The following is a 24,081-nucleotide window of genomic DNA, read 5'->3' as shown; positions in this document are numbered from 1 at the left end:
ACTAAAATTTTAGTTACAGAAGTAGAAACACTAATAGTGCCACTGTACTGATAGCATTGTCATAATCTGTGACTTATATTTGCTTATTATGAGATAACGAACCTCAAAACATCTTCACTTTGACATAGCAGTTTTGTAAATTAGACAGTTCAGAATAATTATTTTTCTTTTTATGGAAAAACAAAATTCTCTGACACAATTTTTCGGTGAGTCATATCTTTAAATTTTAGGTTTATATAAAAGGAATACAAATAATTGAGCTTTTATCAATCCTTTTAATCTTTTACATTTGTATCCCCTTGCATAACGGTCTCAAGGGACTTTTTAATTAATAAATAAGCAGTGAGGTTTCAAAACACCAGGAAAATACACAATTTATTACTTGGAAGAGTTCATTCTTTCTTTTAAACCAAATGACAAAGCAGAACAAGTCCTTAAGTCATGAATTTTAAGTTTTCAAAATTTCATTTATATTCCCTCCCTTTCATTTAATATTTCTTCTCAGAAACAGCACCTACTTAAAAAACAAAGTCAGCTTTAGATTCGTAAATTCTGTATTTATAGAACTCAAATTAATGCGGGATTTCCGTAACCTAAGATGACACAGTTATGAAGAATAGCACCCCTACGATTTTTACCTTGTGTCTGACCACAGAAAGAGATGTAAAGTACAGTTATAGTCAGGATTCTCCAACCCAAATGTGCTTGTTAAGTTTGTTTATCCAGTCAAACCACATGCCACACAGCTGCAAACTATTTAGAGAAGGTTTACTAGACACTCCTCTGTCTAGGAATGTTTTCTTTCTTTTCGATTTTCTGCCTCATATCACACTGGGGACTACCTAATGTGACTACATTAAGTGTTTTCTGAACCACTGCTACTTCTAAATAGTTCTGATGTCTTTGGGGGCATACTTCCCTCAAAAGCCAGATTTCCTTGGAAGGGATTCTGGTTCAATTAATTAATTTAGCATATTGAGTATATAGGTTGATACAAACAACCACAATTATTGTTTTGTCTAACAATGGCCTAGGTGCTGGGGCTGAAGCAGGGAATAGGGCACACAGATGGCTATTTTTATGGAGAGTACATCTTGGTGGGGGAGACCTAAAATCAATAAACAACCAAATAATGAAAAGAGAACATTCCAGAAAGAGCTGATATGCACATAAAGAATAACTGGGTGACAAGTTTCCTGAAAGGCCTTTTGCAGGTCTATTTTCTAAAGAATCTAGAGGAGCATAATTCACGTCAAGAGGCAGCAAATCTCTATCATGTTCCCTTTCCCTCATTGAGACTTTAGAGGGAGAAATAAAGATGGGGAATCCAAAACCAAATCCAAACCAACCCCCCCCAAAAAATATATATATATATATGGTTTGCGGGGACAGAGCAAAGAAAAGGTATAGGCAGAACTGCTGGCCCAGCAAGCATGAACACCAAGACCAAGTGGCTGGGGGAACATGTGCCCACAGTAAGTGTGGGCATCTTGAGCTGCCGTCAGTGTTACAGAGGCTCTAGGCCTGTAGAACTGGAAGTGACCTTTGGTCATTTATTTCAACCTTCCTGTCTTACAAATGGCATGGCTGGCACCTGAAGAGTGATGAGACTCACCCATGTCATGGTTAGAAATTTAGAACCAGAACTAGAAGTTAGCCTTCCTGGTAAATTTAGTTTATATCACTAGCAGTATTTGCTTTCATCTGGATTATTTGTGATGTGGGTACTAAAAAACATGGTTCCTGAGCTAGAATCAAGAAGTGATAGTGTGAGATTTAGGTAGTCACAAAAGTAGGTATTCAATAAGTTTATTATATGGTAAATAATGTATCTGTGCATCAGAACATCCTGCAAATTATTAGTGAAACTGGCTCGTGGATCCTCTTCTGTTGGGGTTATGGAGAAACACAAGCCCTCTTCCTTTTCCCCAAAATGATGAACCAAAAGCAGCTTGAAAATTGAAAAGATAAAGGAACTTGTGTTCAAGAGAAGTACTTAAAAAGGCCCAAACTAGGGACCAAAAATAAATAAATTAATTAAAGAGTTAGGATGATTAGCTCTTTAGTTATTTGGAAGGAATTCTAGTGAAGATTAAAAAACACTGTGATCTGGTCTGTGGTTAAATCCCATGACATATAATTTTAGCAATCATCTGGGAGACAGCCAATGGTGGGGTGTAATTATGGAAATGCTGACATAGCAGAACACAGTGGAAAGCAAATTAATTTTCAACATGCGTACCCAAGACCTAATAAGAAACTTCCGTGGGTGGTGAGAAAATAATTGAGAAATAAAAAAGTGAGAATATGTGAGTAAATATAGAAAATGAACTGAATTCTCCCTCCCATCTCCATGATCTTTCCACTAGCCCTTTGTGCCCTAATCTGAGTGAATAGCAGCGTCTTGGAAATCTTCCCAACAAATCCTCTGAGTGAAGGTAAGAAGCTGGATTAATGTTTCAAGGCACTTTTTAATGCAACCTGCTTCTACTGACATGAGGAGAAAGTTAATTAAAAAGAAGAATACTTAAACTGTATTTTTGAAGTTGTTATTTTAAAAAAAGCATTAAATAACAACTATAACAATAACTATGAATTTACCATGGACTCAATTAGGGGCCCAGGAAAACTATAAAATCTCACATGAAGGTAGAGCTTAGAGGTGGCAGCTGCTTTGAGACCCTTTTAGAATCAGAAGGGGAACAGGAGAAACAGTAGCTCATTTAACATATGGAATTCAGAACTTCACATCACATCTTCTCAAACCAGCCTGTTGTTGGAAGGTACTATTTCTCTTGGCTACAGAGTCTGCTTTTGTTAAAAGCCTATAACTCTTTCATTGTCTGGAGTAAGTGATAGTAAACACTTTGGCAGATAGGAGGTACCATGGGTGGGCTCAGTAAAAAGCAGAAGCAAGAGGTATAATTTTTGTTAGATTTCAGTTCAGTTCCATGTAACAGAAGTTTCAGACAAGAGAAGAGAAAACATAGCTATATCTGAGCAATGGTGAATGGGATTCCCTATTAAGGATGGCTTGATCATGGTATTCTTTATCTTCTGTTAGTTATCTAATGCTGCATAACAAAGTGCCCCCAAATTTAGCATCTTAAAACAGCAATAAGCATGTATTGTCTCACACAGTTTCTGTGGGTCAGCAATTCAAGAATGGCTTATATGAGGTGGTTCTGGCCCCAGGTGCCTTATGAGGTGATGGTCAAGGTGTTGGGGCATTCACTGGGCTGTAGGCAAGAGGACTCAGTTCCTTGCTGGCTGTTAGCAGGAGGCCTCAGTTATTCAGCACAGGGGACTCTCCACAGGGCTGCTTTTCATGGCATGGCAGTTGACTCCCCTCAGAATGAATAATCAAAGGTTAAGGTGAAGCCTTAATGACTTTTGCCCTAGCCTTGCAAGTTACACTCCTTCATTTCCACAATAGCCTATTGGTTATATGAGCTTATTGGTTACATGTCTGCCCTACTCAGTGTGTTGGGGGGATTATACAAGGGCGTGAATACCAGGCGTTGAGGCCCATGGAGCCATCTTGGAGACCACCTACCACAGTCATTTACACACCAACATCAAAAGTTTTTGCCTTTTCTACCACATACCACTTACACTGTTATTTATTTAATATTTTTCTTTATGTGAACTTTTTAAACAAACCCATCTCAGGCAACAATATCCATGAAATCATAGATTTGATGTGGTCTTTATTTTCATGTACTAATCTCCAAATAAAAATATAACTATTAAAACAAAATATGATTTTTCTTGTATCTCCTAATAGCAACTCAGGCATCACCAGTGTTGTATGTACTACCCTTTGGAAAAAAACACTGGCCACAAACTTGAGTGGGTCTTGCCTGAAGGAGATTCTTACAAGTCTAGTGTAAGTCAGGAGGCATTTGTTTCATTAGACACCTTCACTTACACTAAATTCCCTAGAAGTCTAAGATAACAGTGCTCAGGGGTAGACTTCAACCACTACCACATAGTCCATTTGCTGCAGTGGTTAGAACTGTCATTTGCCAGCTATTTTTTGTAATTACTTAAATCAGGAACAGTTTAAGGAATTGAACAGTAAGGGTAAAGCAGATTGTTCTCAGGACATAAAACTAAACTCACCTTATTATGTATTGTTACACTGCTGTCCACTCTCATTACCAAAGGCCATAAAGCAATTTTAAGTGTTCCCTGGAATGTCACCAGCAATAAACGTTTTTGCTTTACTGTTTTGTTGAGTTGAATGTTAACAGTTATATTTTAGAACTCTTACAGCTGGGAAATCTAAAAATGCCTTCTGGTCTTTAAGAATTCATTAAAATATCTGCTTTGGGTAACCTTGGTATTACCTTAAGTATGGTTGGGGAAATAATGTCATAATCACTGAATTTTATTAGCTACCAACGCTTTTTATCACAAAAGACAGTGTTATGAAACCTAGAGCCTGTTCTGTCCCATGCTAGTGACTTTACCTCTTCTCTTGATGGTATGTCCATGAACCCTGACTAAGCTTTCCTGAGAGTCCTATATTTATTGCTGTCCTTCATGGCCAAAGGTGACAATACAGATGATGTTATAGTATGGCTGATGGGAAGAATCTCTATCCCGAGTACACAGAGCATCTCCCATACTTCAGCCTGAAAAGCCTACGACCATTCGCAGGGTTGAGATTCTGTGATTTTATCATATACCTGTCAGGTTTACATTTTTACTTCATTTGAGAAGAAAATAATCCCTTTTACTTTAGTTCTAAATTCACGTCTGAATTAATATAACTATTACATTTTTAATTAGGTTTTCTTCACCATTCTGTTTCATAAAATGAGGGAATTGTGGGGAGCCTGAAAGCAGTACGTGCCTCCACCATGCCGATGCCATTATTTCCAGAGTATTTCCTCTTCCTTCATCAGTTTCCTCTTATTAGAAAATATAACTTCTAAAATTTGCAACTTAAAACTATATTTGTGGGACTCCCCTGGTGGTCCGGTGGTGAAGACTCCGCGCTTCCACTGCAGGAGGTGCGGGTTCAGTCCCTGGTCCAGGGAACTAAGATCCTGCATGCTGCATGGCGTGGCCAAAAAACAAACAAACAAACAAAAACCTGTATTTGCCCAGCCTCTGCTTCATTAAAACAAGGGAGAGAAAGATCAGCCTAGAGTATGCTTAACACAGTTAATACCCGGTCTCTTTTTTTTTTTTTTTTTTTTCCCCTGGTAAGTGGGCCTCTCACTGTTTTGGCCTCTCCCGTTGTGGAGCACAGGCTCCGGACACGCAGGCTCAGCGGCCATGACTCACGGGCCCAGCCGCTCCGCGGCATGTGGGATCTTCCCGGACCGGGGCACGAACCCGTGTCCCCTGCATGGGCAGGCGGACTCTCAACCACTGCGCTACCAGGGAAGCCCTCGGTCTCTTTTATACTATGTGTGACTTGGACATTTTTTAAAGGTGATTGATGCAATTATTTTTCTCTTCCTTTACAATCAAGTAGGAAGTGTGGTGTATCTTCATAATAAAAAATTCACTGAGCTAAATTAAATTAAAAGAGATGTACTGTAAGGCTATAAAGGACCACTGTATATGTATCTAAGGAAAAGAGTCCAAGTAGATCTGGAGCTAAAAGTGGATCTGAAGGTCATGCTCAGGGGTTATTCTTTCCGTCTGTCTCAAGCACCTTGTGTTTTCTATCATCCTTGTTTTTCTCTCTGCTTCTTCACTCTGAAGCAGCTTCCTCTTCTTGCCACTGGTCCCCCAGCCCTTATACCACATGACGATTTCAGTGCCAACCACCATCTAATAAATATCTGTGTGTTTCCAATCAAGTTAGAGAAAAAGAAAGAGATCTGAATGTTATTTATATTTTCCCTGTATAGATTCTAAGGGAGATGATATTAATGATAGTCCCTCGTTTATGGAATGGGATGAGGACTATGGTAATACAAGGTTACATAAGAAGAGAGATGTTTAATTGGTCTGAGAGAGAGAAGGAGAAGTTAAAAGAGAGATAAACTGTCTTGGTAGCCAGTAAGAAACTTGGTGAGTCATTGAAAAGGATGTAAATGTTTAATCAGGACTTCTGTTAAGTTTTGTTGTGTATTGTGTGATGTAATTCTCTTTTTTAAATTTCCCCATCATAGCTTCTCTAATATCTAACCTTTGCTAACTTTTGTATGGTTAAGCTTGCCTTCTGGGGACTGTGATTAAGTCTCAAGTCAAAGTGAGTAGGGTTGAGAGCTGAGAGGCTCCACTCAGCAGTGCCCTCATACCGGTGGGAAGGAAAAGGGATCCAGACTCACTTTTCCATGATTTAGCATATACCTTCTTTCCCAGCTTTACTCCCCAGAGGCCATCCTCACATAACCAAAGTCGGAGCTAGGAAGAACAGGCTTCTAGATTCTCCTTGTCTTTTCATAATTCTATCACTTTGTTCGTGTTATGCTACCTCCTCATCAAAAATCCATTTCAGCAATTCCCACAACTGCATCAAGACCAAACCCCAATGCTACTTTCTCCAGGCAAAACTAACCTCTCGTTCCTCTCCACTCTTAGGGCACTTGGTTTAGTACTTATATTACCTCTGTCACATTATGCCTTGCACTAAACTGACTGTATCATCTGCCCTCTTGGAGTGTAAGAAACATCTTATTCGCCTCTCAGATTACTCACATATGAGGCCAAGCACAGTGCATGGCACATTTGAGCACTCAGTAAATGCTTTTTGAATTGAATGAAAAGATAAGTAATGCAGGGACCTGTGTGGTTTGCACAGGATGTGTTCTATCCAGATTTTTACAGTGTAGTACTAGAAAATAGTAGGCTAAAACATGTGCACCTAAGTGTGTGCATTTCCATGATGAAGATATGTTGGTCTCTTGCTGATAAAGTAATGAACTTTCACCTACCTGTCACGTAGTCTGCCTGAAGATAAATGGGAGTGTGAACATGTAAACACTTTGGGAAGTAAAAACATGCTCGATAAATAAAAGCCATTGTTTATTTCTGTATACTATATAGAGTAGGATCTCTATAATTCAATGTCTCTCGGGACTATGGGTGATCATGATAGTTTTGGTTAATCTGAACCCTCCAGGTCAGTGCTACTCAAGTTGTGAACCATGGACCACTGCCAATCCAAGAACTGTTACTGGTGTATAATGAGATAAATGGAAACATTTGGAGTCAGCATTTAAAAACCTTTGAAGCAACTTGACACAACAATATAACTAAGTAATTTAATAATAAAAATGTGACTTATGTCTCTATACTTTTGTTGTATTAATTTCATTTTGCCAGTAATTCATTTCCGTTGTTGCGTGATAGGATTCACAATAGATTGAGAATGAAAACAAAACATCAAAAAAGCTGGTCCATGGGCTTCCCTGGTGGCGCAGTGGTTGGGAGTCCGCCTGCCGATGCAGGGGACACGGGTTCGTGCCCCGGTCCGGGAGGATCCCACATGCCGCGGAGCGCTGGGCCCTTGAGCCGTGGCTTCTGAGCCTGCGCGTTCGGAGCCTGTGCTCCGCGGCGGGAGGGGCCGCGGCAGTGGGAGGCCCGTGTACCGCAAAAGAAAAAAAAAAAAAAAAGCTGGTCCTTCAGTGTAGATAGTTTGAGAAGCGCTGCTTTAGGTAATTCTTTCCAGAATGGAAGATACCCACATTGTGTACATGGGAGTGTGGGGAAAAAAGATAAAAATAAACCGGTAGACATGAAATACTAGTATCAACAAAACTCAGTGAAAGTTGATATAATTATCAACAAAAGTTGGTATAAAGGAACAATATAGTGAATGATGGTGAGAAAAAAGCATCTGAAATGTAACAGTTCTGATTCATAGTGTTCATTTTGAGCAGTCTTCCCAAAATGTTTTGTGCATCTTTAACAATCCTTTATGCAGTCTCCTCTCTCTAGTAACTAAGCTTACATTCTGGAACTTTTAGAGAAAATAACATGCTCCCCTGTTGCTAAATGAGTTTGGGTGTTGTGCTTGCTTGAAGAAAACATCTATGCACCCTTTTAATTAATGTGAACAAGAATTCTCCAGTCATCTGTAAGTCTTCTCTATGAAAAAATCCCTTCAGGAAGTCAATAATTCAGTGTCTTTAACATACAACTGAGCTTTGGTTATCCCTTGCTTTTCTTGCCAGTTTGACACTGAATTTTTATGGAAAGTCTTCTTAACCTGGGTCAGGATGATATTTTGAGTAAACAGTATGTGGTTCTTATTGTCGGAGCATCTTGTTTTTCCAGATTACCAAGATAATACATTTCACAGGGGTCTTAAAAATGTTCTACAGATTTCTGATACTGTAGAAAGTAATATTTGCCAGTGTCTTAAAATTTAGTATTCATGAATCATGTTACAGATTTTGATTTGAGGACTCAGGGATTTATTATGTAGATCACAAAATCAGAGGGTAGGGACTGAATTCAATGTCAGGTTTTGTGCTATGCCTGATGGGATGGGATTGCTCAGAAATGGTTTTTTTTTTTTTTTTTTGCAGTACGCGGGCCTCTCACTGTTGTGGCCTCTCCCGTCGTGGAGCACAGGCTCCGGACGCGTAGGCTCAGCGGCTGTGGCTCACAGGCCCAGCTGCTCCGCGGCATGTGGGATCTTCCCAGACCGGGGCACGAACCCGCGTCCCCTGCATCGGCAGGCGGACTCTCAACCACTGCGCCGCCAGGGAAGCCCTCAGAAATGGTTCTTAATGCTTAGGAGACAGAGTCCTTGATATTGCATCAGGACTTGATATTGCATTCTAAGCAAAACAGGAGGATTTTCTGATCCGTTTATAATGTAATTTTAACTTTCCTATGTTCCATTTCACTTTTCTTTCCTTCCCCTGGCAGGCAGATCTGGCCTCAGGCTGCCCAGGACCTGTTTGAACTGAAATTGGAAACCTGGACAAGCCTGGGGTTATGGTCCTCTAGGGTACACGTTCCATGTCTACCCCTTTCCTCATACTTTTCAGACTCAGATTATCTTGACTCAGTTTGCAAAGTAGCCTGTATTTCCTCCAGAGTCTTTTAAAAAAGAAATTAGAATGTTTCATAAAGCTAAAGATGCTCCAATAAAGAGAAAGTCTGTTTCCTGCTCGCCAAATTGTTTCCTATAATACATTAATATTCAAGTCTGCTCTAAATGTGTATTTTAAATTACCTCTTATATAATTGTTTATGGGGAGGTAAAGAAAATCTAGATTACACCCACTAGAAGTTTTGAAGGCTTTGCTAACTTTTTAAATTCTTTGTAGTTCAGTAAGCATAAATTTAAATCCAAGGATATAAGTTTTTAAAAAATGAGCTGGCTTCTTGATTTTTCATCTTATCTTTGCCTCTTGATCTTGCTGTGTTAGGAATTCTTGATGGCTCTTTCCTGACTGTCTTTCCGGTCTGACTTTTCTCAAGACAAATCCTAAACCGTGATATACCCATAATGAACTTTCTTCAGCCATGGGTTTAGCTACAGCTGTTCCAGAACCCTCTCTCCACCTTCCCTTGGCCCTGAAGACGTTTCTAGGCTCCCTAATCCATCAGGCCATCCCTCACCAGCTCTCCCATCCTGCTGCCTATGCTCTTCCTCCCAATGACAGATCCATCACTTCTGATCCTAGATTTTTCTCTCCACCTGCAGCTTAGATATGATGTTTTGATCTTCCCTTATCTCTCTTCCTGTCCTTATTGAACATTCCGCCTCCCTAGACTCACAGTAGTTAGTTCCAGTTCCACTATCACCCAGTTCCCCCTTTTCTTTTAAATTCCTCTCCACTCCTAAACCCAGTTCTGGCTTCAAGTGCCTGGGTGGGGAATCCAGAGATCTTGAAATTATCAGCCATCTTGATAACAACTGAGAGCCTCACAGTGATAATTTCAACAGTGGCCAACCTTTCTCTGGCTCCTTCCTATAGTTCTCTCTTGTCCTTGGTCGCATTGCGAATCCTATTTTGCTAAATGTAGTTGTATTCATGACATTGCTTTACCTATACCTGACTACATACTAGAACTTAAATAATCCTGAAAACTCATGCCCAGTGGAAGCAAGCAGAGAGTCAGGCAAGCCTGATATGTCTTGTTACTTGTTGACAAAGTGCTTGACAGAATAATTCCATCACCTCTGCTTCTCTACTCTTGGCTTTTAAAAAAGGTACCCATTCAACGTTGAGGGTATTATGTTAAGTGAAATAAGCTTCTCTACTCTTGACTTTTAAAAAAGGTACCCATTCAACCTTGAGGGTATTATGCTAAGTGAAACAAGCCATAGAGAGAAAGACAAATACTGTATGATCTCTCTTATATGTGGAATCTTAAAAACAAACAAACAAACAAAACCAAGCTCATAGATAGGTGAGAACAGATAGGTGGCTGCCAGAGGTAGGGGGTGGGTACAGGTGGTCAAAATGGGTGAAGGGAGTCGAAAGGCACAAACTTCCAGGTATAAAATCAATGTCCTGATGATGTAATGTGCAGCATGGTGACTATAGGTAATAATACTGTAGTGCATATTTGAAAGGTGCTAAGAGAGATCTTAAAAGTTCTCATCAGAAGAAAAAAATTCTGTAGCTATATATAGTGACAATGGTAACTAGACTTATTTTAATATCTATAAATATCGAATCATCATGTTGTACCCCTGAAACTAGTATATATCACTTCTACCTCAATTTAAAAAATAATAACAAAATTAAAATAAATTAAGAAAGGTATCCATTCAGAAACATGAAATACCATTTCCCACTGTGCTTACCAGTTTCTGCCCCCTGAGTCTGTACCCTGCCCTGAATCGCACTCTGCCTGTTGGCATCCCATGTGAGTATTTCACGTGGCATTAACAGCAGCTGCTCCCCATAGCAAAGCAGCTGTGAAAGCTGATCAGCCAGGATTTTTCACTTGAATCAGTTTAAACGGAGCCCACAAAGATGTGGCAGACACAACTTAGCTATTTCTTTCAAATTTACCATCTTAGCCTTATGCTTGGAGCAGCGTGTTTGGTCTGTGCCTCGGGTATTAGGAAGAGTACTAAAGCCTCCTGTCACTAATAACACCCTTTCCCACATTAACCCTTCAGATCCCAATGAATTCTTTGAGAACAGATAGAACTGACTTCCCCAGGGTCTGGTTTCTCTCTCAGTGGGTGACACTATAACACAGTTCATCTTTTTGAAGTGAGCAATCTGTCAGTTTCAACACATCATTTCTCTTTTCCTCCCATGTTTACATCTGTAGCCAAAACTGATGCATTTCACTTAGCAGCAGCTCTTAAAAGAATTAGATCTTTTATCTAGCCATCTACCCACTTACCTATTTACTTATTTAGTATAGTTACTGCCTTAGCATCTGCATTTTGAATGATTTCATACCCTTTCTCTTCTCCTTACCCTGAACCTGCCCATTTGACTCTTCTTTCAACCTGTGGCTCCTCTCCTGCTTACTTTCACCAGGCTATCTAAGACCAATCTCGCTTTGCAGTTCCTTCTCTTTTCTGTGTGTCCCTGTGCTCCTAGGTTAACATAATCCTATTTGAGCCTTTCATTTTATCATCCATTACCATGTGTGAGCCTTGCTTCTGATTGCATTCCATCTCAGAAACGCTAGTTCTATATAGATCACCTACACAGGTCACCTGTATAGATTGCCTATACTGATAACACCTGTCAAAGAAAACGGAACTGGATCCTGTCCACCAGTCTCGTTTTTGCAGGTTTACTTGGGGAAACCACCTCGGTATGATCCCAAGAGTCCCTGATTACCTATGTTTAATCCTGTTCATGCAGTGCGGGCCATGTTCTAAATGCTCCATACACACACACTTATTGAATGCTTACAATGCTAGGAAATCTGGAGCATTATCATTCCCATTCATAGGTTAAGAAATTGAGGCACAGAGAGATGAATGACTTGCTGGTCACACAACTTCTCAGAGAGAAAATAGGCTTAACCCAGGCGATTTAGCTCTAGAGCCCATGCTGTTAACCACCATGCCCCAAAACAGTGTTTCAGCATCTAATATTTCTGCTTTCCATCTCTTCTCCAGGTCCCGTGAACTTCCCAGATTCCTCCTTTGGCCACTTTCTGACACAGTAGGAGAAAATAAAGATTCTCTCTTGAACTCATGAAATCTTATGACTTCTTCTTTACTCATCACACTTTCATTTCTTAGTGCAAATTTAACTCAATTCCTTTATCTCCATGGCTTTCCTTCATAACCTTGACTTCAGCTTACGTGACTGAATATAGATAGACATTCATAATCCTCTTACTGACATTTCCTGTCACGAGGCGCAGCTTTGGAGAAAGCATAGCTCCTCCGAGAATGCTCACAGCCCGCATCTGAGCTCCCAACTCTTGAGAGTCTAGAGTGAAATTCCTTATTTTCCTCTGAGTCATTTGTTGACTGTTAACACAATTTTAGGTCATTTTAAAGCACAGAGGACTCTGTAACCCCTTACATTCTGAATCAAGGCTGAAATTCAAGCAGATAATAAGGCAGACTCTTAACCAGAACAGCTTTTATGGTGGCAAAGGAAGGAGCCCAGGAAATGGCATGAATTTAAACCTTTTAAATGACTGGATAATATGTTTAATTTTCAAAAAGTGAACATTTGGGACTTCCTTCGTGGCGCAGTGGTTAGGAATCCGCCTGCCAAGGCAGTGGACACGGGTTCGAGCCCTGGTCCGGGAGGATCCCACATGCCACAGAGCAGCTAAGCCCATGTGCCACAACTAGAGCCCCTGAGCCGCAACTGCTGAAACCCACACGCCTAGAGCCCGTGCTCCACAACAAGAGAAGCCACCGCAATGAGAAGCCCGTGCACCGCGACAAAGAGTAGCCCCCGCTCGCCCCAACTAGAGAAAACCCGCATGCAGCAACGAAGACCCAATGCAGCCAAAAATAAATAAACTAATTAAAATAAAAAGACAGCAGATTGCTCCATCTCCTATTTAAAAAAAAAGAGGGGAGTTTAAAAAAAAAAGTGAACATTTGAACCTGATAATCCGGTAGCCATATGTTGTGCAAAAGTTTACTAGCATGAACTGAAAAGTCTTGGCCTGATGTCAAGCCACATGACTCCTTCTCATAAAAGGGTAGGACCTTGCTTTTCTACTTTTCCTTTGTTTCTATGACTAGCCTGGACTCACTTGGTGATATTGAGGAGTTAGCTTTGATTCCTCTTTTTCTCCCCCTTCCAATCCATCAACTAAAAAACCTTCTTTCTCTGGTTTATGGAGCACGAAAGTCCTGGCCCCTGACCACTTCTCTGACTTTATCTCTCCCCCTCACCCACACGTTCCACCCGTGCTCGCCGACTGTCTCTTCTGTGATCATTCTCAAGCCATTTTTTCCTCCCTTAGGATCTTCCTCACCAGCTCTTTTCTCTGTTCAAAATGTTATCTCTTCCCTGATATTTTCATGGCTCATCCTTTTCTGTCAGAAGCCTTCCTGAACCATCCACTCTGAAGGAGCTGTCCACTGATTCTGTCACATAAATTTATTTTAACTAAAATAATAATAAAATTTTAAAATTTAACTAAAATAATAATAAAGTTAACTTTATTAACTGTAATTAGTGCAGTGCACTAATTATAGTTACAAGACCTTAAGCTGGGACTCTACCTAAGTTTTAGCTGAGTTCAAAAAGGAGAGGTGAAGAATACTTCAGTATTCTGAAGTGAGGTGCTAGGACCTACACAGGACTTTTCAAGGGAGTTGACAACTTGGTCTTGCAACTCTTGGTTAACCACCAACTTACAGTCTATAAAATTGTTTGGAGGAGGCAAAAGAGATACTGGAGATTAAAAATTATTTTTTCAGAGAGAATTGCTGGTGTGCTGCTCCCCAAAAATCTCTACAGTAAAGAGGAAAGGGGGGTATATCCCCCTCTTTTTTGCCTGCTGCAGAGACTTTGGTAAGACTACTCAGTGACCTTGACCTATGTCCCCTTAAACTGTGGGATACAGACTCACACCCAGAAATGTCTGAAGGAAGAAGACTGGATGCTCTGAGACAAGCAGGAAGAAGACGCGGAGTTGAAAACAGCCTAGACTCCCAGAATTTACCATGACAAAGGACACACGAGTGCTACCTCTTGACCAGATGATGGGCACAAGAGAAAGCCCCAGCCAGGAGCCCTTTTAGATCCTACCAGAGAGGGCTATGCATAGGGGAAAAGTGATCCTAAGAGGAGTTGAGCTTCTAGATTCTTAGTAACTGAGAGAGAACATTTAAGTGGCCACCTAGAGGAATATAGATCACCCACATTATGACTAGAGCAACAGAATTCATTCATTCATTCAACATAATTGTTACATCACTATTGGATTTTCACCTAGTTTATTTCCTTACTTCTATAGTGCCCATCTCCTTTGACTAGAATATACATTTAACAAGAGTAAGGACCTTTTCTATCTTTTCATGGTTGGCTAGAGCAGTACTTGGCATATAGTTGGTATATTTGTGAATGAATATTTAATAAATGTTGATTGATTGACTGAAATAGTGAAGACTAGGAAAATGTAACTTCCACTCCCTTCCCACAGTGATATGCAGATTCTAGTACTGTGAATGTCCACTAAGCTAACACAGTTGGGACTATAATCATTAACAAGTAGAAGCCTCAGAAGCAAAGGCTGATTAAAATAAAATAGCTGATTAAAAATCTAACAACTACTTCATCACTTTCTCCTAAATTATTTTTTGTTTGGTTTTGCTTTTTTAAACAGAGCACCTCATGATAAATCATATTCTGTTATCAATATAGCCTTTGTCGTACTATGCTGTAAGTTTCAACCTATTTATACAAGTTAAATAATCTTATTTTATTAGTCTATTATATTCTTCTTATTTTAAAATGTTTTTTATATATACAAAATAATATATGTAATGTAAATTGAGGCATAATAATATCGGTAAATAACATTTTATCACATTATAAGTAACTAGAAAATTATCCAAAGTGGTGTGACATTTTAGAGAAAAAATAGTGTTAATTCTTAGCCCTAAAATAAATTTCAATTTTAATATGTGTAATGTAAATTGAGGCATAATAATATCAGTAAATAACATTTTATCACATTATAAGTAATTGTAGAAAATTATCCAAAGTTGTGTGACATTTTAGAGAGAAAATAAAATGTTAATTCTTAGCCCTAAAATGAATTTCAATTTTAATGAACTTGATGCAAATATCTACTTTTCCAAAATACACACATATACAGAGCTGTCTAGGGCTACAGACACACTCATTTTTATACAAACTTCATATATAGGTATACATACATTATAATTGTAATATATAAAGCTAGTATGTATGTGTGTTTATATTCAACTTATATAATATATACTGCCTTCCCAAAATGAAGGTGGAGAATTCATAGAATTTTAAACTAATTTAAATAATAGCACCAATTTCCTGAGCCTTTTTGTATACCAGGCCCCTCCTGAGCAGTTTAATAAACACTATCTAATTAAATTTTCAGAAAATCCTCAGGAATTAAGTCATATCCCCATTTTACAAATTAGGAAACTGAGGCTTAAGAAAATTAAGCTTCTTCCCAAGATGACGGCAGAAAATCAGTAGTGAGTGATAAAACAGAAAACTTTCTGACTCCAAAATCTACCTTCTCAGATCTTTTAGTCATTCACCATGTTCCTCCCTAATCGATAGGTGCTACTAAATCTGTGTAGGGCCAAGATTATTTTCAGTGTAATCTTTTGAAATCATATACTAATATTTTGTGTGTCTATTTATTAATTTATGTTACTGTTTCCTCTCTCACATTTAACAAATAAGCCTCAAATCGCTATAGAGACTTCTAAAAAGAAGCTAGGTCCAAAGTGTCTAGGAGGGCTTCAAGATTCAACTTAATAGAGATATTATATTGGGCCACAATTTTGATGAGTAATAATATCTTTCAAACTAACATCAACATCTCTTTTGAGAAAAGAGAGAAAACAAACTGAAAATCATGAATTTTAACAAAATAGCTGAGCTGTTTGAATTCTTTGTGTGTGTTTGTGTTTAGTTTTGCTTTTGTTTGTTTACTTCTTTTGCCTTAATCAGGTTCTATAGGAGATTTGAAAGCATTATCAAGTGTCATCTTATGCTTATTAGTAGTATTAAGCTAGGGAGTAAAGATAGTAGAAAAATGTTTTTTACTTAACTCAATGAAACCACTTTGTTCAATCAGTTAAGACTATTTCATTAACTAACAAATAATTATTGAACTTCTTCAATATGATTAACCAAAGGGAATTCAGAAGTTACAGTCCCTTTGGGAGTTGAAAGATTCTTCTGAGTGTTCATTAAGGGTATCAAATATTTGACCAAGATAGCGAGCAAAACAACATGTGTTTTGCACTGTAGTTAGGGTGCACCAACTATCACAAATAGTTGTCTGTTCCCCCTCCCTCTCTCAGGTGTGCTCATGTTGTTACAACAATGAAGGGCGCATGTGCAATGCAAGTTCACACTGAGAAAAACTTGCCTATTCCACTGATAATCTTCTTTGGCTGAGAGGAGCTGGTCTTTGGGGCCTTACGGGTATGAGTCATAAACAACCAGATGAAAGGTTTAAAGGAGTTACTTGGCTATAGTAGACAAAAACATCCTGTTAGGAAATCTTCTAAACCAGTGTCTGTATGTGTAGATTTCTTTTTCTTTGCAACTAACTGTATTCTAGCTATCATATATTTCTCATTTTTTTAACCTCTATAATTCAGCCTAAAAATATAACTACTTAGGTATTCTGACACTTCAGTTGGATGTCAGTGATCACTTCGTTTTGAACAACCATCAAATCTAAGACTGAGTTTCCTTGGAGGTCACTCGAGGATCAACATAGCCATTGGAAGAACAATAAAAATTTCAGATTTTTATTTTGGTATCAAACTACAGATACTTTTGTGGCTCAAGGAAGGTTGAACTCGCTTGACATCAACCTTTAAAAATTAAACTCCATCTTTAACAACAATAGCTAAACCCTAAAAATAGTGCCAATTATTTCCATGTAAACACCAGATGGGGAGATTCCCCTAGACCTGTGTTTCATCCATTCAGTCAAGAAACAGTTATTAAGCCATTTCTACAAGGTGCCCAGACCATGTACAAGTCCTGAGAGCAGAGAATGGAATAACCTAAAGTTCCTGCTCTCACCCAGACAAAGCTCCTTTCTGACAGTGACAGCATCTGTGAAAATGATAATTAGAACATTTGATAGTGCAGTTTTCCAGATTTGCCTGATAATAAGACTCATCTATGTGCCTTGTCAAAAATGCAGATTCCTGGGCTTGGAGATTGATGACATGTGGAGTGAGTCCTATAAATCCATTATTTTACACGCTGCTCAGATGTGTCATATCAGGCAATTGTAAAAACATTTGGTAGAGAATCCCAGGGTAAGAGTGGACTAGAAAAGCCAATGAGGAGGTGGTGTTTGAGTCAAGGTCTGAATGATGAGAAAATATAGAGGAAGTGGATTCCAAGCAGAGGGAATAGTAAGGGCAGAGGCCCTGAGCACAGTATGAGGTTGCTGGCTTTCAGAAACAGAGCAAGCCAGTAAAATCGGTTTCACCAATTAGGAAAAGCTTGGCCGAAGGAGGTTAAAGAAGAAGGCAGGGGCTATGCTAAGCAGTTTGGAAATTTTTAAACTCAACAGGCAGCTGTTGGATGGTTTTAAGTAGAAGAATGATGATCTGATAAACATTTCAAAAGATCTACTCTAAAAGACTAGCCATCAAAAGGAGACTTGAGAATGTGCTTCAAAATCTCCTGGGATGATTTTTTTTAAAATGCAGTTTCCTAGTCCAAATCCCATATCTTCTGAACTAAGGCCCAGACATCTGTACTTCTAACAAGCACCCAAGGCTGAATAATACAGCCTCAGACTAGAAGCTCCGTGAGTGTCTGGACTCTATTTACTTACCGCTGTACACTCAGTGGCTAGCATTGAAGTAGTAGGGATATTACTTAATTTTTGAGGATGTTGTAAAATGTTTTTAATGAATATGTAAATGAATAACCAAATCTTTGGTATTTAAAATCAATGTGATTGGCAATTAAAAAATTAGGTATTTAACTAGCTAGCATAATAAATAAGATTATTGGTAGTCTTTACATATTTCAAATATTTCCTAAACAAATAAACTATAATTTAAGTTAGTGCTTTAATCATTGTCATTAATATAGAAATATTATATTCTGGCTCCTCAAATGCACCTGGAAATGGTCAGAAAATCTGTCATTGCAGAAGATTATTGATGAGTAGAGGATTGTTACAGGTTTTGAAAGGTAACAAAGCAGTCATCATGCTTGAACAGTTTTAGTTGCTTAACACTCAGTGTTTGGTCACATCTGTAGCATCTGTAGTTTGTAATGGTTGAGGGGAAAACAATTTATGAATCAAAGCAAAACCCCATAGTTGGAATATCCACATCTTTCTTCTAATTCTTCTAAAATTCAGCTTATATACATAGACATGGAGAGTTTTTACATTTAAATCTTAGTATTTGTTGGTAATTACAAATATTTTTTTCCTAGGATCAAAAGAAATTTTATGAAATACAATAATAATCTGTAAGACTTTGAAGAAAATATAAATAATCAACAAAATATGCTCTGGGTCATAGAAAGGACAACATAGAAAGACATAGTTTTCATAAAGTAAATAGGAGTGATGTATGAGAATCAGTGTAATTTATAACTAAAAACTACTAAAATTTAAAAAAGTTCTTGGCATACATTGGTTTATAAAAAACATTTCCAGGATGAATATATATCTTTTCCACAAATAAAACACAAGACATTAAATAAACTCGATCAGTTACAAACCCAATCCATATTAGGCAAATCCCATATCTTACTTACTTTATCTTCAGGGATTAACACAGAGTGGACCTCCAATAAATGTTTCATGAATGACTGAATGGTTGTCACAGTGATTTATATCATGAAGTTAATGAGACCAAGTTCATGTTTGTTCAATTGAACATATCTGTTTTCTTGGCACCAAGACACACTGTATCTTTATTTCCAGCCAGAAACCCACTGTATCCTTATTCCATCACCCAAGTTACTCTTTGGTCACATAATAAACTGAGTTAGAGGATGCTTCCAGTTTAAAATGACCATCACAACTTTTTATCCAATGTAATAGTGTCACCTTCTTATACTAAGATCAGAATAAGTATATAATAAGTATATATCTATATCTAGATATATATCTAGATCTAGAGCTAAATTGGAAGATAGACACACACATATATGTATATAGACAAACTTATACACAGGTCCATATATATAAATATGTGCGTATGTCTATGAATTTCAAAGATGTGAATCTTTATTATCATTATTATATAATAACTTACTATTTCAAAGGGAAAAAAGTTAAGGCCCACTGTCATAGGTTTGATACACAGTATTGGCTTTTGAGTGTGTATTCCAAAGAGATCCCACTAAAGAGCCAAATATATTTAAAGCTAACAAAAATAAAAGGTTTTTTGAAAAAAATTATGTTGAAGCTCTTTGTACAACCACTTTATTCCACTTTCTGTCAGAGCTTATGTGTTTCCAAGGGAGTACAGTAATTTGTGCATTTTCTATTTTTAAATCATTCATTGTTCTAGTTAAATATTATGAGTGTATGGCAATTCCTAAAAGAGTCATGCAGAGATAGTAGGTGCAATTGTGTTGTACTCAAAATAAATTCATGGTTAAAGCAAATATTTAACAACTGTCAAATACTGGATTGCATGTAGAAAAACTAATCCTGTATAGCTCTGGTAAATTAAAACTTCAAACCAAACCTTCCTTCTGTGCTTTTGTAATTAGAAAACCAAATGAGGAACTTTTCTGGGCAGCCTGGTTTAAGAAACCCACCTGTTTTCTCTTTTTAAAAAGATATTTTTGAAGTTAATATGTTTAAGTAAAGGATTTAAATGACTCAAAACTGGAATTGTAAAGAATAACCCTCTCACATTTAAATATTACTATGTATATTTGTGATTTACAGCAATTTGATAAATGGCATATGAGGCATTAATTATAAATAATATGCTTGAAAAAGAAAGTCAGGTTATGCAAAGAAGACATTACCTGAGGAATGGCAACCATCTATCCCATGGATCACCCATCAAGGCTAATGTCCAAGGACCTTTATATTTTCTCCACATCAGCCATCATCCAGGACCTTGTCAGTATTCAGAAGGGCTCTACTGAAATATTAAGTTCAAACATCAGCTCTCTGATCACCAGTCCCACTCTACTAGCCCCACCATGTCTGTCTTCAGTCTCTCGGGGACATTTAGTCTCTTGACTAGACCCTTCTCTCTTTCACTACCTTCTCTATCCAAATTAAATTCTATGCTCCATTATTTCAAATGCTTGCTTCCTAATCCCTCTACCCTCTTCTCCGATTGTCCTTCAGTTTAAGTATATGGAAAAACCCAGCCTTGGCCCAGTCTAATTCTTCACCTTTTCTGAAAGAACCCACACTGCTCAGTGCCTCCGGAGAAATTTCAAACAAACTTACATGTTGGTGCGAGCCTAAATGCATGATTTTCAGACTCAACTGACTTCTCAAAGAGTTCTGATAATCCTATTTTTTCAAAATACTTAGAACTTCTCTTTTCTTTTAAAATCTGCAACCTCATCACTCTCACTTTCATCAGGTACCTTACTTTCAACTTCACAAGGAAAAGAGAAGCCATCAAGGTAGAATAGCCTCAGTCTCCCATTCATAGTACAGACTCCCCTGTGTGCCAGCCATATGTGCCTCCCTCCCTTCTGCCTCAGGTTCACCCTTCTATTGGCGGGGGTCATATTACTTCTTAGGGGACCATGCTCCAGTGATTCTTTCTTTCACTGTATCCTCAACGTCTCTTCCTATACTGACTTATTCTCACAAATAATTTGGTGATCACGTCAAGAAAAAATACATAAAACCTCTCTGGATGTTTCTCTATGGTCCCTATCCCTTCTATCTGAACCCTTTAATAGCCAATCTTTTAGAAAGACTGCTCTCCTTACCATTTCGTTTTCCTCGCCTCCCACTTACACTCTGATCCGTCTGTGATTTGGCCTCTGTCTCCACCACACCCCAGAAAGGCCTCCCAGCAAAGTCTCAAATGACCATTGTGTCAATCAAGTTTCCAAAAGAAAAGAGGTGGGACATTCAAGCTGGGATAATTTGAAGAGAATGTAATTAAAAAAGAGACAGAGACTTCCCTGGTGGCTCAGTGGTTAAGAATCCGCCTGCCAATGCAGGGGACATGGGTTCGAGCCCTGGTCTGGGAAGATCCTACATGCTGTGGGGCAACTAAGCCCGTGCGCCACAACTACTGAGCCTGCGCTCTAGAGCTCGCGTGCCACAGCTACTGAAGCCTGCGAGCCACAACTACTGAGCCCACGGGCCTAGAGCCCATACTCCGCGACAAGAAAAGCCACCGCGATGAGAAGCCCACGCACTGCAACGAAGAGTAGCCCCCTCTCGCCGCAACCAGAGAAAAGCCTGTGTGCAGCAAGGAAGACCCAGTGCAGCCAAAAATAAATAAATAAATAAATAATTTTAAAAAGACAATAAAAATCCATTGGTAGAGTACAGTGAACCCTCAAGGGATAGCCTGATACTCCAGAGCTAATAAATGCAGGAAGCTCTTTCCCAACCTACCCCAAGAGGGGTGAGCAGAGAACTACCTGACAGGAGCTGTGACCTTAGGTCAAGGAAGCAAATCCACAAAGAAGAAGCCGAGGGGAAAATATCCTCTCCTCCCTTCTTCCCTCCTTCTTATCTTCTACCAGTGCCCACCGTTGGTCTAACTCCAACAGAAGATAGGATAGAGTTAATGGGGGCCATCCACACTGGGCAAACTCCTGGGCACGGAGCAAGATGAAGAAGGCTGGGGACACAGAGGTGACAGCCAGCACAACCTCAGTGCCAAACCTACTATGCAGCTTTGCAGCTTTATCTTAGGCTCTTAATGGCACTGAAAAATGTTGGCCTCTTCTGAAAACTCTCCTTTTTGTGGCCCTTTGATGCCACTGCAATCTGTTTGTCTTCTTCCTCAACTTCTTTTGCACCTTCTATGCCTTTTTATTTATTTCTATTTTTTTACTTTTATTTATTTATTTTTTTTGCGGTACGCGGGCCTCTCACTGTTGTGGCCTCTCCCGTTGCAGAGCACAGGCTCGGGACGTGCAGGCTCAGTGGCCATGGCTCATGGGCCTAGCCGCTCCGCGGCATGTGGGATCTTCCCAGACCGGGGCACGAACCCGTGTCCCCTGCATCTGCAGGCGGACTCTCAACCACTGCGCCACTAGGGAAGCCCTTCTATGCCTTTTTAAAATGCTGGTGCTCTTCAGGGCTATGGCTCTTCAAAGGCTGCTTTTCCTCTCAGTGCCCTTGGGTGGCCTCATCTATTCCTATTGCTTTCACCACCATCTTCACGATTCCTAAGACTATATTTTTGCCCCAGCCCTTTCTCCTGAGCTTCATGCCCACTTCCTTGTCTGTCTATAGTGCTGCTTCACTTAGAAGTCTCATAGACACCTCCAGATCAACTTGTCAAAAATTAAACCAACCTCTCTAATCTCAAATCCATTCCATTTATGTTTCCTATTTTAGTAAATGAGACCGTCATTCTTGCAATTGCCCAAAAAAGAAATCTGGTTTTCAACTTGACTTACCATTTTCACAGCTAATGAGAACCCCTATCATTTTTATCTCAAGCACTTTCTAATTTCAGTGGTTTACATTTATCCTCACTCTCACTACTCAAGTCTAGGCTACCATAAACTTACATTTAGGTCTAGAAGGGGCTCTTTCGCTGGTCCTCTGCATCCCTTCTTGGCCCATTCTGCACCTTCAGCCAGAGTGTAATTTCTTTGATAAATCTTCTCATTATATTTTCCTTCTTTAAAAATTTCCAGTAGCTCCACATTTTTCTTAGAATAAAGTCTACATGTTTTGTCTTGGCTTTCCAAATTTGTTCTCTTCTTTCTTAGGCACCAGTATATTAAATTCCAACAGAGCAGAATTTCTTTCAGTTACTTGAACAGACCATGCTCAGTCTCACCTCTGGACCTTCACACAGTCTTTGCCTTCTTCTTGGGGCACTGCTTGTCCACTCTCTACCTGGGTAATCGCGGCTTTGCCTTCAAGACACAGGGTAAATGTCACTTCTTTTGAGAAGCCTTCTCTGATAATCCACGCCTGGATATTATGCGCCTCTCTTATCCGATAGTATATGGTACTTCCCAGAGTGAAACTTGTTTTCTTGTGTGCATGTCCCTCTAGACTCCAGTGATGTGTGCTCCAGGACTGGGTCTTTCGTTTTCATTGCTGCATCCCCAGCACCTAGCAGAATTGCAAGCATTTTCTAATGAACGAATGAAGTTGCATTTGAGGACATGAAGGCATTTTACAGAGTGGGAGTGAAGTATATAATTGACGAGGTGAAGAGAAGCGGCATCATAGATGATGTTACAGTTTTGCTCCAAATTTTATGTTTATTCCGAGGGCAGTGGTAAGCCACAGAATGTTCTTAAACAACAGAGGGATAGACAGAAGTTGTGTTTTAGCGAGAGTAATTTTCCTGCTGTGAGTGGGATAAACCAGAAGAGGGGAGAGCTGGGAGTTGAAAAAACAATTTTGAAGACCGAACAAATTGAGGCAACAGGTGACACTTTATAAGACTGCAAAGAAAGGTATAGCTGTGGGAGGTGTTTGGAAAATATAAAGAGGGATGCTTGGACATTAAAGGCAAAGTGGAAGAGGAAGTAAAACGTGACTATGATTTTGATACTGGTTACTAGGGTAAATAGTTCTGTCATTTACCAGAATAGGGAAGTTGGAAAGGAGAATTTGAGGGAGACATATGAAAGGACTTAGAGGCTACAGTGAGGTCATAACACTTGAAGAGAAATGTTTTAAGAAGAGGGTTTATAGGACGGGACTGAAATGTGTCTTCTCAAGGGAGAACACCCTTTTCTGACCCTAAAGAATGTGTTCTGGCACAAAGAGAAGCACTCTAAGGCCTGAGGTTGTGTGTGTGTGTGTGTGTGTGTGTGTGTGTGTGTGTGTGTGTGTGTG

The 24,081-nt window shown here is 39.1% G+C and overlaps 1 long non-coding RNA gene across 1 annotated transcript in view; it reads right to left on the bottom strand.

The window, feature by feature from the left end:
• The window catches only part of LOC114896782, a 30,526-nt gene extending 7,217 nt beyond the window's left edge, over positions 1-23,309 (bottom strand). Inside the window, exons 1-2 of the long non-coding RNA XR_003793922.1 lie at positions 22,791-23,309; positions 20,088-20,206 (exon numbers count right to left, since the gene is read on the bottom strand). This is a non-coding gene — a long non-coding RNA (uncharacterized LOC114896782). The remainder of the gene's footprint in view (positions 1-20,087; positions 20,207-22,790) is intronic.
• Positions 23,310-24,081: the final 772 nt, after the last annotated feature.

Source organism: Monodon monoceros, unplaced genomic scaffold, assembly GCF_005190385.1.
Source record: "Monodon monoceros isolate NGI ecotype Baffin Bay Population unplaced genomic scaffold, NGI_Narwhal_1 Super_Scaffold_16, whole genome shotgun sequence".
Taxonomy (NCBI): Eukaryota; Metazoa; Chordata; class Mammalia; order Artiodactyla; family Monodontidae; genus Monodon; species Monodon monoceros.
The sequence above is the reverse complement of the archived record's forward strand: the minus strand, read 5'-3'. Positions and strand labels throughout refer to the sequence as shown.